The sequence below is a fragment of the Hippopotamus amphibius genome, chromosome 9 (assembly GCF_030028045.1).
Source record: "Hippopotamus amphibius kiboko isolate mHipAmp2 chromosome 9, mHipAmp2.hap2, whole genome shotgun sequence".
NCBI lineage: Eukaryota > Metazoa > Chordata > Mammalia > Artiodactyla > Hippopotamidae > Hippopotamus > Hippopotamus amphibius.
The window spans coordinates 132,330,932-132,349,773 of NC_080194.1; positions in this window are offsets into that span (position 1 = coordinate 132,330,932).

Consider the following 18,842-nt stretch of genomic DNA (forward strand, 5'->3'; position numbering starts at 1 on the left):
TTAAAGGTCAGAGTTCTGAGAGTAACCTAACTGCTCAGGGTTTCTCAAGAAATTGCAGTCAAGATGTTAGGCATGGCTGTACTCATCTGAAGGCTTGATGGGGCTGTTGGGTCTACTTCCAAGATGGCCCATCCACATGGCTGTTGGCTGGAGGCCTCAGTTACTCTCCCCATGAGCTTCTCCATAAAGATGCTAACTTCCTCCAGTGCAAAGCAAGCCAAGTGTGACAGCATAATCAGGAAGCCGGGCAGCTTTTTATAACCTGGTCTCCTAAGTTATACACTGTCACTTCCACTTTATTCTATTAGAATTGAGGAACATCAAATAATATGTGGACATATCTTAAATCTAATACACACATACACATATATATGTATGTCTATATGCCAGTGCCTAGCTCACATAGGTACTCAATATATATATATTTTTAATTTATTTTTGGCTGTGTTGGGTCTTCATTGCTGCGCATGGGCTTTCTCTAGTTGTGGCAAGCGGGGGCTACTCTTCGTTACCGTGCATAGGCTTCTCATTGCGGTGGCTTCTCTTGTTGCGGAGCATGGGCTCTAGGTGTGCAGGCTTCAGTAGTTACGGCTCATGGGCTCTAGAGCGCAGGCTCAGTAGTTATGGTGCACAGGCTCCATTGCTCCACAGCACGTGGGATCTTCCTGGCCCAGGGATTGGACCTGTGTCCCCTGCATTGGCAGGCGGATTCTTAACCACTGCGCCATGAGGGAAGCCTCATATTTTTGAATGAAGTAATTATACTACATGCAGAAGTTTTATCCTATCTCATTCAGTATATTACAAGCATGGTTCCGTGGTATTAAGAAATAGATACATCATATATCTTTGCAGTCAGACTGGCTTGAGTATGAATCCTGGATCCATGTGTGCAGACTTGAACAAGGCAACTAACTACTCCACAGCTCAGTTTCATCGTCTGTAAAGAGAATCACAGCACCTATATATCAGAGTTGTTATAAAGAGGAAATAATCTAATATATGCACAGGACTTAGGCCACTGCCTGGCACATAATAATTCTTTTTTAATGTCATTGGTTGTAAATATCATGCATTCCCGAATGGAATGTCCTTTCATGTGCTTTCCCTGTATCGTCTGCTGCTGTTTTCCCTTGGCTCGTGGTTGAGGCTGTAAAGATTCAGACGTCCAGGGATGAGCTATCCCAGGGGCCTCACGATGCCTTCTGTTCTACGAAGAGCACAGGGTAGCTGCCTGTTCTGTACTTACTGTATAAAAGTCTAAAAAGCCTGGAACCTGGTGTCAGTGATTGTGCTGAATGTAGACATGATTAATTGGTTGTCTGTCCCAAACATTAACACTCATTCCCATAGATACACGATTACAATGACTAATTAGACAAAAGTTCTTTCCAAAGCCTGTTTGAATTATAGCTCGAGTGTAATAAACCCCTAAGTCTTTATTCAATTTGTACATGATTTTTTCCTGCTCTTTCTCCTTACGGGAATTGATAAGTTGTTTAGACAGCTTTAATAGAGAGGAAATGAACAAAAAGCAGGCTTTGCCACTTTGTGAAAGTAACTTTTAAATATGTTACCTTTAAAAACGACCATCCATTTTATCCATCCAATGAGTTGGCATTTTCAGGAAAATGTAGATGGGCTTCTTTCAGTGGTGGTGAGGACCATTAATTGTCTTGCCAGTACTTAAAGTTGGCTTTCCCTGTAAATAAAATGAACTGGCTTTCACAGAGCTTCCTGTGTTTATTCTGGGTGCCATATATCACCAGGCCGGGTGATGTGTTTTGTGTTCCTGCCTCACGCTGCATCTCATGCTTATGTTTCTTCTGCTCTTTCATGACATTCAAAGTGCATCTGGGATGCTAAAACCCTCTTAGAAAATAATTATTTTGAGGCACCGCATGAATAATGGGACAATGAAAAAGGGGGAATAGAGTGTTCTGGGACTTTTTAACCCCCAAAGCAGCAGATTGTATGAACTGCTCTATTGTATTCATCAAAGTAGTCTCTGTTCCGGGCTCATCCTCTTGGGGGAGAATCTTGTTCTGGGGCTTATACGTGAGCATGTGGAGGGAAAGCATCAGATACACTTCAGCTGTCATTGTGTGTTGAGGTAGAATGGCAGGGGCAAGAGACTTGCAAATATTGTAATGACTTTTGGTCCTTCTCCATCCCCTGTAACCATAGCGCTGAGGGTCCCAAGGTGACATTATTCAAGGTAGACTCTTAAAGTAGGAAAATTGATGGAGATGATGTCAGCCACATAGTGTTTCTTCAGCATGTATCTCAGGCAAACATCTTGGATATCCTAAGTATCCCCCAAACCATAACTCCTTCAAATTCTCTCTTGCCAATCCTGCCCCACTCCCAGTATAACCCCTAGCATATCTTGGGAGACAAGGTATGTGGGAAGAAATGGAGAAAACGTTAATGTAAAACAGGGTGTACAGTGGTGATTTTAGTGTTTTTCCCATCCATTTAATCAATTTACACTGAACCCTTACATTTGCCAGGTGCTGTTCTAGGTGCTGAAAGCTTTGTACTGAGGAAGCTAAAATTCCAAATGGGTCATGACAATAGAGTACTCCTGGGACCTGCGGGTCAAATATAAAGAAATACAAGTTTTTTCTATTTTAAATATCAAACAGGCTGCAAAGGGATTTTAAATCTTTTCTACCCAGCCCTTGCTTAGACAGTTTTAACTAAGTTCGAACAATGCAAACAGGCTTAAAAAAAGTTTTGTTTTTCTACTATGAAATATTTAGGATGTAAAACGTGTGTAAAGAAAATTTTAGTGAGCTTCCAGGCATTTATCACATAGTTTGAGAAGTAAAACACTGTAAATTTAATTGAGGCTCTTTGTGTGCCTTTCCTTAGCCTCATTCTGCCCTTTCGACCCACAGAATTGCTGTTTTGATTTTTATGTTATCATTTCTAGAGGTATGTTTGTTCAATAATGGAATTCTAACTCATTAAGAAGGGGATGGAAGAAAGAGTATTTTTTGTGCAATTGTGTGTCCATTTAAACCAGACTATCTTGAAGAATTCTTTAAAAAAAATTGAGAGATGGATTTGAATGTTGGGTCTAAATTCTCCACTGGATTATAATGAATGGCATTGATTTTACACTTGAACATTCACATTATCTACTGAAGGGTTATCTTCTTTTTTAAATATTTATTCGGCTGTGTCAGGTCTTAGTTGTGGCATGCAGGATCTTCACTGTGACCTGAGGGATCTTTGTTGTGGCATGTGGGATCTTTCATTGCGGCATGCAGGATCTTTTGTTGGGGCACGGGCTTCTCTCTATTTGTGGCATGCGGGCTCAGAAGTTGTGGCACAAGGGCTTACTTTTCCCGTTGCATGTGGGATCTTAGTTCCCTGACCAGGGATCGAACCTGCATCCCCTGCATTGGAAGGCAGATTCTTAACCACTGGACCACCAGGGAAGTCCCTGAAGGGACCTGAAGGGTTATCTTCTAAGTGTGCTTTTGGTTATAAATGGAGGGAGCCCATGTGGAATTCAAGGCTGAGAATGTAGAAAGGAACTAAGTCAAGGTCTGGGAGTTACTTCCTCTTTCTTGTCCCTGCTTCTCTCGGTGTGTCTGCTTAATCTCTCCTGCTTTGCATGCAGACTTTCTCCAAAACAAGGGTATTCATAGGGCTACCAAATTTAGCAAAAAAAAAAAAAAAAAATGTAATATATATATTCATATATATCTTTTACATATTATATATTTAATATAATGTGTTATGTGTATATATGTATATGTATGACACGCAGTTAAATTTGAATTTCAGATTAAAAAGGGAAAAATTTTTTTAGTGCGTGTCCTATGCAATATTTGGACATAATTACACAAAAAATTCTTTATTTTTTATCAAAAATCTAAATTTCAGTGGGAATCCTCTATTTTATCTGGCCATCCTAAGTAAGTGCTACAATACATATTTCAAGCCCAGCCCTGTGAAGAGACTGGCTTTCTCTCCCTCTCATTTCCTGGGAGGGAAGGGACTCTGATTGGTCCAGCTCATGTCAGGTGACTTGGTGGGTTTTTAATCAGCTCTGGGCTGAGTCATGTTGATTAAGCAGTGCTGCTAGACTGCCTAGGGGAATTAGGGGAGCAAATAAAGAAGGTGACTGTGAGTTGGGAGGATACAAAATGTCCACTTCTGAAAATCTGTTTTTATAAGCGAGTGGAGATTGCTCTCTTTGGTCCCTTCTGCTCTCATTTCTCTAGGACCATGTGGTATAATGTGGCAGTTAGGAGCACAGGCTCTGGAGTCTGCCTTCCAGGCATGGTTTCTCCCTCCACCACTCATCAGAGTTATCATCCTGTGCAAGTTATTTGATATCAGTTTCCTCATCTACAAAAATGAGGTAATGATAACACTAACTGCTTCACAGATTGTTGTGAAAATTAAATGAGTTAGTAATATGGAAAGTCCTTACGCCCTGCTTATAACATAGTAACATTTTACAACTGTTTGTTATTTTCCCCCTGCAATAACAGTAGTTTTCAAGAAGGATGTCCAGGAAGAGGGATAAGGAACTAGCTAACTCCCTCAATTTTAGAAACCACTGTAAACCAAATAAACTTCAGCTTTATTCTTCCAGATCTTCTAATCCAGAAGTCTACTAATATTTCTCTAAAGGTCCAAATTGTAAATATTTCAGGCTTCATGGGTCATTGGGTTTTTGTTACAGTGACCCAACTGAGCTGCTGCAGCAGCCACTGAATTTATAAACAAATGGTCATGGTTGTGTTCCAATAAAACTTTATTTACAAAAGCAGGTGTGAGCTAGCTTTGACTGGTAGACCACAGTTTGCTGACCCCTGCTCTAGCCCTTCCAGCATCACAATCCCCCACTTTTTCTTTTTTTCAGATGAGTTTATATAAATTATTCCTCTTATCCCTACTCTCAGTCATGGATTTCAAGGACATTCCGTGGTGAAAATTTAGAAAACTTCCCAGAAAGCAGTTTTGAAATGTTTTAAGAGCCTTAAAACTGTTCAGATCTGCCACACCGCATCCATTGCTTTGACAAATATTGACTAAGAATTCACAATATGTCAGGCACCGTACTGGCCATTATTGGGTTTCTCTTCTAAAGAAACCATCAGAGAAGCAGATTTAGACACATACAAAAATCAAAACCTTTTATCATGGAGTAATTTATAATAGCAAATATTTAGGAAAAAACCCTCTTTTAATCCAGCTTAAACACAATGTTTAGGGAAATTGAGGGACAACCATACCGTGGAATATTATGCAGTCGTAACAGATGCCCATACATAATAATGTAAATTGTTTTTATTAATTTTCAAGTTCCAGAATCAACCTATAAAGAAAGCAACAGTGTTTTAATTATGGATGGAGGAGAGAATATAAACATTATCAAAGCTGACAAATTAAAAGAAAAGCTAGAGTTAACCAAAGTTGAGAAGCACTAGGGAGGAAAATAAGATCCTTATCTTGCAAAATGTTGAATAAAAACCCAATGACGTTAAAAGAAAATGGAGTTTAGATGTGTTATTTACAATTATAATGGTGACCAAGAAGGGATAAAAAGAGATGAAGGGGGGAAGGCTATATCTAGAGTTGGTAATAGAAATAAATTCAATTCCTATCTATTCATAGCAGGAAATCAACAGATAATTCTTGAAGTCTAGAAAAATCTAGAAGCCACATGTTATTGAGCTATGTCGAAGTAACAGAAAAACTTTAAATGCAGATAGTTAAAAAGTGGTTCCCAAGGGGATCTTGATATGTGCATGCATGTAGGGTGGCAGGGTGTAGGAACAGAGCAGGAGACTATTTCACTTCATTATCGAAAAGGGAAATTGTTTACCAAGAGTCTGTAATAACATGGAAAAATATTTATAATTTAAGTGGGAAGGCTGGTAACAAATTGCATACACAGTGCATTCACAAGTATCTAAAAACTAAAAACAAAACAAACAAAATGCTATGCATAGGAAGAGGCCTAGAAGGAAACATGCCAAGTTATCTACAGCTCTCTGGGCGGTGGGAAACAGGATCATTTTATTTTTGTCACCACTTTCTTCATTTCTGTATTTTCCCAATTTTCTATAGCAAACATGCACAGCTTTCATGATGCCAAAATAAACTATATATTAAAGACTTCAGTGCAGTTTGCCATCCTCTCTTTTTGTTGAGCTGTTGGCAGAAAGGATGTTTCAGCTGGGAAGCCCTGGGGTTTTGCTCTGGCTCTGCTGATGAGCTGCATGCTTCAGGCAGGTCTCTAGTCTCCCTTCTTCTACTGCAGCAAGAAGGCTGGAACTAAATGACTGCCAGGCTCCATTCTTGTCCTGCCATCTTGGAATCAATTCTAGGGCAACTTATTATGCACTGGGAGTAACTCCTATTCTCTGAGCATGGTGGTCCTCCACAGAACCCCAGCCTTGCTTGGTCCCCTTAAAACTACGTTGGAGGGACAGAACGTCTCTGAACCCAGCTCTTTATCTTTAAGAGGAGGGTAATAATAATTCCTAGTTCCTAGGGTCATTGTGAGGATGAGAGAGATTGCATGGTCAGGGACATCGCACAGTGTGTGGCATATGGTCAGTGCTTGGTGAATGAAAGTTGTCACAACAGCCGCCAAACTTCCTAGTGTGTATAATGCCTAGCACTGAGCTATGTACTTTGCATGCATTATCTTGTTTAATATTACCACACTCTTGCCGTCAGGGAGGCATTTCCATCAGGTTTAGGACACAACGTACAGTCGCAATCAAGAGCATGCACCCTGGAGACTGCCAGCCTGCCACTGTCTAGCTGTGTCATTGGGCAAGTTCCAGAACCTCTTTTTATTTATATTTCTTCCTTCCTTTCTTTCTTTCTTTCTTTCTTTCTTTCTTTCTTTCTTTCTTTCTTTCTTTCTTTCTTTCTTTCTTTCTTTCTTTCTTTCTTTTTCTTTCTTTCTTTTTCTTTCTTTCTTTCTTTCTTTCTTTCACTCTTCATTGCTGCACGTGGGCTTTCTGTAGTTGTGGAGAGTAGGGGCTACTCTTCATTGCAGTGCACAGTCTTCTTATTGCAGTGGCTTCTCCTGTTGTGGAGCACGGGCTTTAGGCGCATGGGCTTCAGTAGTTGTGGCGTGTGGGCTCAGTAGTTGTGGTTTTCGGGCTTAGTTGTTCCGTGGCATGTGGGATCTTCCCGGACCAGGGATCAAACCTGTGTCCCCTGCATTGACAGGCGGACTCTTAACCACTGCACCACCAGGGAAGCCCAAGCTCCAGAACCTCTTGAAGCAGCCTTTTCTTCACCTTTTAAATGGGGATGTTAATAGGATGCCCACCTCAGAGATGGTTGTGAGGATCAAATATATGGTTGTATGTTAACCGCATGGAGTGGTGCCTGGTCCGTAATGTTGTTAGCTATTATGATTCTTGTCTTAAAGATATGGTCCCTGAGGCTGAAAACAGTTGGATAGTTTTTCTATTTGGTCACATATAGGAGTGGAGACAGTTACATATCAGCACTTGCTTTCTTAATCATCATGCTGTATTTTCCCTCTCCCTTGTCAACTATTTTACATGAGTGAGTATTGATAAAAATGCCCAGATGAACTGTATGCTCGCTTAGAATTGCTTCTCTAGGTCAGAGGAAGTAAAATCTGATAAAAAGTGTTGTGATCTGAACAATTCCATCAGCGACAACCAGAGAGCTGCAAATGCCTAATTTTGTGGCCAAGCTGAAGATGAGCGATGGCATTTGGAAAGGGCTTATCGTGGGTCCAGCAGAGCCTGGCCGTGAAGCACTCACCTACTTCCTGGTTGCTACCCACGGTCTGGATGGCTTGTTGGTGCGCCAGGAAGCAGAGGTGAAGGGGTCAGTGGTTTTGTGCTGCAAAGTGTGGAATAAAGGAGAAACATGATTACAAAATTCCCTGAAAACACAGAGAACCTGTCCAGAGTGACTTATTGCACCAGTGTCATCACTTCTTTCTGTCTAGGGGCTGCTCTTGTAGGTTTGTGTTGACCTCTCTCCCCAGAAAGGGAGCCCAAGTGTGACCTTTTCTTGATCTTTACTGAGTTTAAGTGTTTGAAGACAACTTCAGGTCAGGCTCAAGCTCACAAGGGATCTTCTTTGAGCTCACAGTTACAGCGTGCTTATGATGTGCTAGGAGCTGATATAAATAGGAACATTAATTCCTAATATTTTAAGCCGTTAGTCCAGGCATACTGTATCACTGAATCTAAGATGACAGCAATCACTTGTACTTTCATTTCATGCACCACTAAGAAAAAAAAACACTCCATTCAATAATCTATGTTGTATTATCCCTTGTAAGCCACCTTCTGATTTTTAGAGGTGATAAAATGTAGGAAATGTGCACCATGGAAGTGATGGAATACACTGTTCGCTCATGTGGTCCTCCCATCAACTCTACAAAGCAGATATTAATATACACCCCCTTCGAGAAGAGGAAACTGGTTCCGAGACATTAAACACCCTGTCAAAGTTATACAGCTAGTAAGAGAGAGCCACAGTTTAAATCTAGGCAGCTTGGTGCAAGCCCATACCCCTCCGGGAACTTGCCAGTCATCTGCTCTCCACGCACTTGAGGCAGAAGTTTCGACGGGTCCTTTTATCTCCTTCCCCTCATTCTTTGGCTGAGCCTCAGACCTGTCTTCGTACCTTCCAACTTCCCCTGCTCCACAGACTGACTCTCTAGCTGCTTGAAGAGGCCAGCAACGCCCAGGAGATCCATAATCCCCTTCTTGGATCTTTTCTGTCCTGTAGTTCTCTGGTTGCAAACAACAGAAACTAACAATGACCTACATAAGCAGAAGGGGGAGTTTATTGGTGAGAAAAAGAGGCAGCTAGCAGGATGGACAGGAAAGTGGGACCCAGGGTAACACAAGGAGTCTGGGCGCAACTGCTTGAAAGGAAATATATCAACGCTTTCTGTTTCATTTTCCTATAATTGTGTCACAAAGTTCAACACTTGACATTCCAGGCCAGAAAGTCTGGTTGGCCTGATGGGAGTTACTGCAGGGGATACTCATGGGTGGCTCCAGCAGGAGTTCCCCAAAAGGAAATTAGGGGCCTTCCTTTGTGGTCCAGTGGTTAAGACTCAGAGCTCCCAGTGCAGGGGACCTGGATTTGATTCCTGGTCAGGGAACTAAATCCTGCATGCCACAACTAAGAGCCCGCATGGCCCAAGTAAAGGAGACTGCATGCTGCAGCTAAAAATCCGGCATGCCACAAATAAAGATCCTGCATGCTTTAACAAAGATCCCACACATGGCAACAAAGATCCTGCATGCCGTAATTAAGACCTGGCACAGCCTAAATAAATAAATAAATAAATAAATATTTTAAAAAAGGAAATTTAGGTGTAGAGTGCAGGCTCTGAGGTCCAACTGCCTTCTCTCCCCGGCTGGCTCTGCCTGCTACCCAGGTGACCTTGGGCACATTACCTAACCCCTCTATAATTTTGTTTCTTCATCTGTAAATTGGAGATCACAGCAGCCTTACCCGACAGGGTTGTTGGGGGGAGGGGCGGGGATGCAGGAGACAATGCATTGCATTCTGCATATATTAGGTGCTTAATAAATGATAGCTATTGCTGTCTACTCAGCAAACGTCTAAGGCTACAGCTGTTGCAGAATCTTCCTGATACCCAGAGCTTCATGCATTATTTTTTTTTTCCAAAAGTACCTTGAGTTCCTAAGGTTGAAAATACCTCATGTTTGATTTTCTGGAGCTCTTGCTTGGTGCTCAAATTTTCTATCTGAAATACCTCATATCTGACAGTGGTATATAAGTGGATAATATCTAAAGCCATCCCACGTATGCCTTATTTGATCTGCTCCACTATTTATCCTCTGTGTCCAGCACTGTGGTAGTGTCTCTGATTTACATGCAAGGAGAGAAAAGATCTTTATCATTCATGAGCTTATAACTTACGAGGTTAGGGATTTCTAGCATTTGTACCACTGATATTTTGTCAGGTCTCTGTTGTGGGACCTGTCCTATGCACTGTAGGATCCCTGGCTTCTATTCCCATATGCCAGTAGCAAATTTGCCTCTCCCTCCCTAGTTATGAAAACCAAAAATGCCTCCAGACATTTCCAAATGTCCCCCAGCAAGGCAATATTGACCCTGGTTGAAAACCACTATTCTAGACGGATAGAAGCTCCATAAGAACCTGCCTGTTCATCATCCAATTTCCAGGGCCTGGAAGAGTAGCTGGCACATAGTAGGTGCTTAATATTTGCAAAATGATCAAATAAACCTGAATCACGGCCATCTTCTACTAAAAACATAGCAAACCAACAAAACCCCGCCTCTACCTTCCCTTATCACTTTCTAAGTCAAGTCCAGATTCCTTAGCTGACAGCCAAAGCCCTACAAGTTATGGGTCCAGCCTACATTCTCTGTCTTGCGCTCCTATGAGGACTAAGGCAGTCCCCATGGACTCATTTCACCATATTTAGTTTTTGCAAAACAAACCCAACTGTTTGGCGAGAAAGCTCTCCAGCCAGCTGCATTTCTCCTGCCCTAAGAAATCTGTTTGAAGAACTCTCAAACAAATATTTCAGTCGTCAACATGACACTAAGGGGGTAAGCCCGCCGTGAGCAAGAGATGGTAACGCTTTATCACACAAAAATAAAGCTGACTCTCCTTTTTGCCTGACACAGATTTGAAACGGTACAGCTGAGGCTGTGGTTGGAATGAGCCCAAGTTCAAGAAAGCCTTCCTGTCAGTTGTTTCTCCCCTGCTGACTTCTGGGATAGGGATGGAAGTGTGTGTGTGTGTTGTGATGGTGTGGTTCTCCAGGTCTAAATTTTGCCCCTTCATATCTGTCCACTTGATGCAGTCCTGAGTTTATAGCAGGAGGCCTGATCTCTCAGCTCTGACTCTTTTGGGGTCCTTCTAGGTCCCACGAAAGGGTTTCTAGGGTCTTCAGTGCAGAGATGTGCACAGAGCTGATAAAAACAGGGCAAGGAACAGAACACGTGTGGCTTTTCCAGCAGGGATGGTTCTTGTTTAACCTTTGGTTTTACATTTGTTTTGATATTTGAATTTGAAGCAAGGCCAGGAAAGAGGAAAATCTGCAATTATAATTGCTTCTTATCCTGTTAAAATGAAGCTCTAAAATAAAATGGTGGGTTAGAGTGGAGGCAAAACAGCAATGGGTTCTGGGGTCAACAGATTGGATTCCAATTCAGGTTCTGTAACAAAGCAGGACCCTGTGGGGCCTTCCTGGGATACACCCCAACCCCAGATCCTCCACTTTAGCTCCTTTCTGAAGCCCCTAGATAACAATATCTGATGCACATTTCCTGAGCCGTTTTACCGAGGCTAAAACCCCCACCAAATGGAAGGCCTTAACTATGCGACTACCAAGAGCACAGAGCCCCAGCCCTCAGAATTGATCATGTTAACTCCTGTGACGTCGCCCTGTTATGTCACCAACAACCAGTCAGAGGACTGTGCACAAGCTGATCACATACCCTGGGATGCCTCTCCATCACCTGGCCTTTAAAAACGCTTTGCTGAAAAAAAATGCTTTGCTGAACCCCATCGGGGAGTTCAGGCTTTCTGAGCACTAGCTGTCCTGGACTCCTTGCTTGGTGCTTTGCAATAAACACTGCACTTTCCTTCACCACAAGCCTGTGTCAGTAGATTGTCTTTACTGCACATGGGCGGACGGACCCAAGTTTGGTTCAATAACAGAACCTCCAGTGATTTAGTGGCAGACCCCAAGTTTGGCACTTGGCTCTGAATCAGGATTGACCCCCTTTGTTCCATGAATCCTTGACCTCTCAGCATCTTCCTTGTTCCAGAATGAGCCAGGTCATCTGCCTCTGGCAGTTTCTGTAGCTTAAGAGTTGGTGAGGAGATGTTTCCAGAATCCCAGCTCAGTTTCCAGTCACCTTTCTATTGGCAACCCCAAAGGAAAAAGGGAAAAGAGCTCATAGTCTTGATTTCAAATCCCAGCTCCACCTCTCTCTAGCTGTGTGACGTAACTTCACCTCTATGAATTGCAGTTGTTTTTGCATGTTTTGGTTCTTGTTTGTTTTTACCTTTATAGGGAAATAGTATTTGCCAGTCTACTAGGGTTATATTAGCAGCTATGATTCTTTGGTCACAAGCAACAGAATCTGGTTCTGAATTGCTTAAGCCAAAAGGAATTAATTCAAAAAATATGAAGTAGCTTCCAATATAGAAGGGAACATACAGTACAAAGTATCTGGGCATCTCCAAAAGGTTTTGGTAGCACAAACCTCTTGACGGTTATATTAGTCAGGGTTCTCCAGAGAAACAGAATCCATAGGATCTGTCTATCTATCTATCTATCTATCTATCTATCTATCTATCTATCTATCATCTATCTATGTATCTATCATCTGTCATCTATCTATCTATCTATCTATCTACCTACCTACCTACCTATGTATCTATCATCTATCTATCTATCAATCATCATCTATCATCTAGCTATCAAAGAGATTTATTATAGGGAATTAGCTCACAAAATTATAGAGCCTGAGAAGTCCCATTTTCTGCTGTATACCCAGGAAAGCTGGTGGTATAATTCCACTCCAAGTTCGAAGGTCTGAGAACTAAGAAAGCTGATTGGGTAAGTTCCAGTCTGATGTAGAAGACCAATGTTCCAGCTTGAAAACAGGAAGACAGAGCTAATTTTCCCTTCCTCCACTTTTTCTTTTCCCTATTCAGGCTTCCAACAGATTGACTGAGGCCCACTTGCATTGGGGGGAGCAATCTACTTCACTCAGACCACCCCGTGGCCCAGGCAAGTTGACACATAAAACTATCACAGTGGTCTCACCAACATTGGAATAAACAAACCTCAGTGGTTTCCATGGTCCTTGCATCATTTCACTTAAGAGTCAGAGTCCCAGGAAAGCATCTGATTGGTCCTTAGGTCATGTGCCTGTCCCTACTGTATTGGGGTCGTGAGAAAAATGACCTGGCAGCAATGCCCAGCACATAATAGATGTTCCCTATGTAGTAGCTATTGTTATTATTTTTGGCTCTCTCCTCTCTGTGCCTTATCATCAGTAACTCAGTGAATCATCATAGAACGTCTTTGCAACCTGATTATCCTGATAACAACTTTCTCAACACCCACCAGCCAAATTTGCTTCTTCCCCAGCAACAATATATACAATTTAGGTGTTAAACAGTGTGATAACAGTTATTTCAGTTCTTGCCATAGTGTTTACCAATTTTTAGCAGTCTTGCCTCCAAGAAACACCAGGCATTATCACTCTGTGAAAGTAATGCTCCAGGTTACTTCCTAATACAGCAAGCTGGAGCCCTACTAGCCCTTCTCCCTGGCCCACCCCATTACAGGCACAGCCAGGTCCTAACCAGGGAGGAAGGGAACCTGGGGGCGGGGCCTGTTAGGGGTGGGGCCTGTTGGGGTGGAACCTGAGCCTTCTGATTGGCAGATCAGCCCCTTCATAATAAGGCACTAGATCTTGCCTTTCTTTGGACCCCAAGGCTGTACTTTGACACTTGTCTCATCTAAAAATGACTCATCATTCTCATAACTACATCATTGTTCATATATTATCTTAACAAATAGCTGAAAAGATTCCACTTTTAACAGTTGTGCCAAGAGGAGAGTACTGTCTCTTTTGTCCCCCTAAATACACTTTTGTCCCCTTCCTCCTACTCTCCATTTCAAACTGGACTGGACCAGGTGTCCCTCACCATTGTCCCCTCTAGCCCCTGCACACTTCTGCAAAATCTTGGACAGGCTGGAATAGCTTTGAAAGAGAAGAAAAGATCAACTCTCAGATACCAGCTTGCTAGTAAGGATCTGTTTTCCTCCTTACCAATACCAGTGCGATTACAGGTGCATGGTCTGCAAGACTTCCCCACATTAGCAACTTTTTTTTTTCTTCTAAAAGGTAGCCTACTGCACTGGGCTTAGGAGCAAAAGATATGAGTTAAAATTCATGTGGTAGGTTGGATTGTTGACTTTAATTCTTCACCCCTCACTCTAGCCATACCTTTTGCCTTATGACTTTTATTTTCTTCCACTAAAAGGGTGGAAAATAATTTCCTACTCTTCTAATTCAGATTCAGCCAAGTGACTTTCTTTAGCCAGGAGAATGAGGCAGAATTGATACTGTGGCAATTCTGAGACCACACCTTCTGAGGCCTTGCATGCTTCCCTTTGCTTTCTTGTACCTCTGCTGTGCCAGGAGAAGAACATGCCTGGGATAGCCCACTAGATGCAAGGCACACGGAACCCAGCAAAGCTACCCCAGCTAACCCTTGGCCCACCCCCAGAAAACGCACAGAATATAAGCTACATAAATGCATATTATTGCATGATGTTGAGATATTGGGGATGTTTGTTACACAGCAGAATTGAAAATTTATATTTGGCAATACACCCAGTTCTACCACTTTGTTCTTGTGTGACCTTGGTCATGTCTGCTTCCTCAACTTTTTCAACAAGGGACTGAAGTAGAAGATTCCTAAGGGCCTTTTAATCTCTGAAATTGTTCAGTATCTTCTCCAAACCTCTAATAATCCCACGAGTGGATTTTCCCCCAGTATCTTTGGGTTGAGCTTTTATTGCATTGTGATAGTGATTTATTGAGGTGTTTACCTCTCCTGTTCACTGTGAGATCCAGACAGATCAGCTGTATCTTATTCACCTCTGCAGCACAAGGGTTCATCTCAGTGCTGGAACATATGAGTTCCCAGTTAATGTTTGTTGTAGAAATAACTAAATGGCTGAGGAACCATCTAGAGGCAAGGTCACTTACCTTCTTCCTCAGAGATGGACAGAATTTTCAGATTCACTGGGCTGCATGCATGTTATCCCTTATGTGGTGGTGACTTGATCAATCAGCAATTTTTTCATTTAATTAATTTACAGCATACTTATTCAATGCATACAATGTGTCAAAGTGCCTTTAAATTTTCATTTATCTATTTGTTTACCTAGCTATCTATCTGGTTAGCCAACTATCAAAAGGCAATATGTGCAAATGATAGAAATTGAGTACTATAAAGAATGCCTAGTCAAAATTTTCTCTCCTTCTCTTTAGCTTTCATTCCCTAGGTCACAGTTTCTTGGGTATTGTAAAGATTGTAAAGATATCTTATGGACATACAATGCACCTGTCATTCCATTTCTACTCTTTCTTATGTAAATAGAGTGTATTTCCACATTATTTCGTATTTTACCTTTCTCAGTTAAATTTCCTTAAAATAGTGCCATATTTACCTTTTTCAGTTGTTTCCTTAAAGACATAGCTCTGTCTTGATATTTTATTAGCTGCATAGTATCCTATTTTATGGATACATCATCATTTAAGCAATCCTATTGTAGGCTTTTAGGTTATTTCCAGTCTCTAGCAAAACTCTTTTGAAAACCTTGGCTTGATTTGGGACCAGCAGGGATGGGCACTTGACCAAGAGGCAAACTGGGAGTGACATTCAAGCCCACACTCCACTCATCAGGCCAGGAACCCTAGTGTAGGACTGGGTCCCCCAGATGTACAGGTGTGGTAAAGGGGAACTCCCTGGCCTCACCCCTCTAAAAGTCTTAAAGAGGCAGTCCTCTTAACCTAGTACTCAGCCAATCCCAGAGACCATAAATCATCTAGTGAGATGACTAGTAGCCACCATGAACTACCACAGACAGTAGCTACTCATAAGGAGTAGTTAATTGTGACAAGGCGGAACCAAGTAGGAGCTACTGAGTAGGAAGCGGGATGAAGGGCTGGGACTTGAGAAAGGGCCAGGAGAGATGGAGGGTGCCAGAGTTGTGACGTGCCCCACAACTAGAGAGAAGGAGAGGATGTGTGTGTGTGTGTGGGGGGGAGGTATTAGTGATGCTGAGCACTGGCCCCTGGGTAGGTGGGGGAGCCCCAGAAGGTCAGTTTTGGGGTTCCTGAAAGTGAACAGAAAAAGGGAAAAGTTAATGACTGCAAATAGAATCATGAACATCTGGTGAAAAAAATAGAAAACTTTTATTTAACATGTTTTTTTTTCCCCTTCAAAACCTTTTAACTTTTTTCAAAAAAAGGAGAAAAACTATTTCCCCAAAACTCTTCTTCTTCTTCCTATGTTCTCACGTCTTTAAATACACCAAACATGATAATTTTATGAGCAAAGCACATTATACATAATACATTTTTATGTTTCAAAGCTTACAAAATGACTTAAGTTTCGTAAAGAGTGTTAAACTTAAAAAAAAAAAGAGAAATGCATACATTTCAGTTTTCCCACATTTCTGCTTCATCTGCTCTCCTCCATCACAGTGGATTTTTTTCTCCCTGGCTTCAACATTTTGGGAAATTTTATAACTGTTATCTCAAGCTTCCCTTCCAGGATGACCTTGTCTGTTCTCCAGAGCAGACCTGGACTCTGGTTCCAGCTCCACTATATACATTGTGACTTCCAACAAGTCACTTAATCTTCCTAATCTTTATTTTCCTATCTGGAAAATGGCAACAATAATACTACTTACCCCACATTGCAATGATAACATGATATGCATTAAGTAGCTGGTACAGTTCTTGGTGTGCTTTAGGTTGGCTTCATGTTCTGTCTCCATTTCCTAACATGCTTCAGAAAATGCTCTCCATGATATTGGGCCAGTTGTCCTTCTTGATAACCTGGTTAAGGTAGGAATTAGATAGTGGTATTTAGGAAAAAAAATAAGGGGCCTGTAGTCTTAGAGAAATGACTGGAGGTAGATCTTAAACAAAGAGGTGGCATCGGGAAAAATAATTAGAGATACTCTATAGTTATATTGGAGAAAGGCCTTTTGGAAGCGACAGAGATGCATCTCTAGAGTGACCAACTATCTCAGTTAACCTGGACCTGAGAAAGGTCCTAAGATGTGGGACTTTCATTGCTAGAACCAGGAAAGACCCAGAGTGAGTAGGATAAGTTAGTTATCCTATGTCTTAAGCTTTGGGAAATCATGAAGTAGCCTTCCTGTGCCCAAGAAGGACTAGGTGGACTTACTGTAAACATGATGGCTGAGTAATCTCCATTTTTTGCTGGAGAAATATTGAAAGGGCAGATGAGAGAGCAGTGGGCCAAGAAAATACTGGCGTTGAGGGAGATAGTAACCAGGGCATGACTCAGCTGCCCTAATTGGCCGGGCAAGTCCCCATCCTCCATCACCGATTCACTTGTTTTCCTAAAGAAGCTTCAAATTTGATTAAAAAGGACATCCTTCCCCCAAGCGAGGACGAAGACTCCTCCATCAGAGAAGGGAAGAAGCTGTACTGCTGGGTGAGACCTCTGATGTCCTCAGAGGCCCTGGAGGAGCTAAGGTGGAGTTTCCCTACAGAGAAGGGAGAGGAACTGGGGAATGAAAAAGATACATCAGAGCTGTGACTCCAGGGGGACTCTCAGATCCATGTGGGAGGATCATTAGAGACACAATAAAGCAACTGGCTTTTGTTTCTGAGTATTCATGTCTTCTGTCCCGGTGTTACTCATGCCTCTCCCATCCACTTTTGGGACAGAGGTGCTCACTGGCCCAATGTTCGGGCCACCAGCAACTCCCAGGGCTGCCTGGCATGTGCCCATCTGCCTTGGGAGTTGTTTTGCTCTCTCCAAATTGACACTGGTTTCCAAGTCTGTGTTTGTCTCTTAAAGATATCCAGTGCTTCATCCTACTTCTTCTCTCAGCAAGAGGTCCTCTGCAGTATCTGTCTTCAGAAGTCAGAAGCCTGGAAGAGCTACCCTTCACTGCAGAAAGGAGAAAGGGGATGATATTCTCCAGTGCAGCTCTTGGACCTTGCAGATTGGGGGTCATCAGTGAGCATGTGTGATTGAAACATCCATCCAAACACCAAACCCAGCCCATCTTCTCTCTTTCAAGGGAAGGGAAATAGAGCCATAGCCAGGGGCAGGCAAGACCACTTTGGTTCTGGAACTCTTCCAGCAGCAATCAAAGGTTCGCCTGGCTCTCCAGGTGATCTGGAAGGAGGAAGCTGGTTTGGATAATGTATGAAACGTTATCACCCTGATGGAATTATTGATAAGTCTCAAGCTTGTCCTCAGACATCCACTTGACCGAGATGTATATAGATTACAAACATTGCCCTCCTGACGTGCAGGAGGGAGGTAGGTTTTCAAGTCTTCCTAAATTGGTGTTATGTATATTTCATGGCATCCAGGGTGAATGGAGCTTCTGGACATATTCCAACAATCTCAGACTTTCTGGAGCCAAGAGCCACATCCTGCATTTGAAGGGACAAGTTGTCTAACTTTGAGAGATGATAACCCAGGTTTCCGTTTAACCACTAAAAGGTCTGGGAGAAAAGGGTGAGTGAGATCAGCAAAGATGTCCTAAAACAGGAACAGAAGGAAAATCACTGTGTAAACACCTGGTTCATAAACTACCTTGCCTTAAGGTAACCATTCAGTCTTTAGCAGCAAAGAGATGTTGGGGTGGAGGAGTTCTTTAGTGCCCCTGCTTGCTCACATAATTTCTTCTTTCGCTTTTCTTGTTGAAACTCCATAACCTTGTTACAAAGGATAAAAAGAAAGCCTCATCTCTCAGTCATCTTATCTAGCTCCAAACTCTCTCTGCTCTACCTTCAACCATGGAGACTAAAATGATCAACCTTCTCATCATGTTTTCCTGTTTTTACACTCATCTTAATCCATTTGATTTCCCCAGCCAAGTTCATGTCCCCAGTTTTCAGATGAGGAAACTGAGGTTCTGTGATCTTTGGACTTTCAGGCCAAGTTTCAAAGTTGAATGTCAAAGTTGAACATCACGAAGAGAAATCCAATCGCTTTTCTCTCATTGGGGATAGGCAATCGTCACTAGCCAATGAACTCT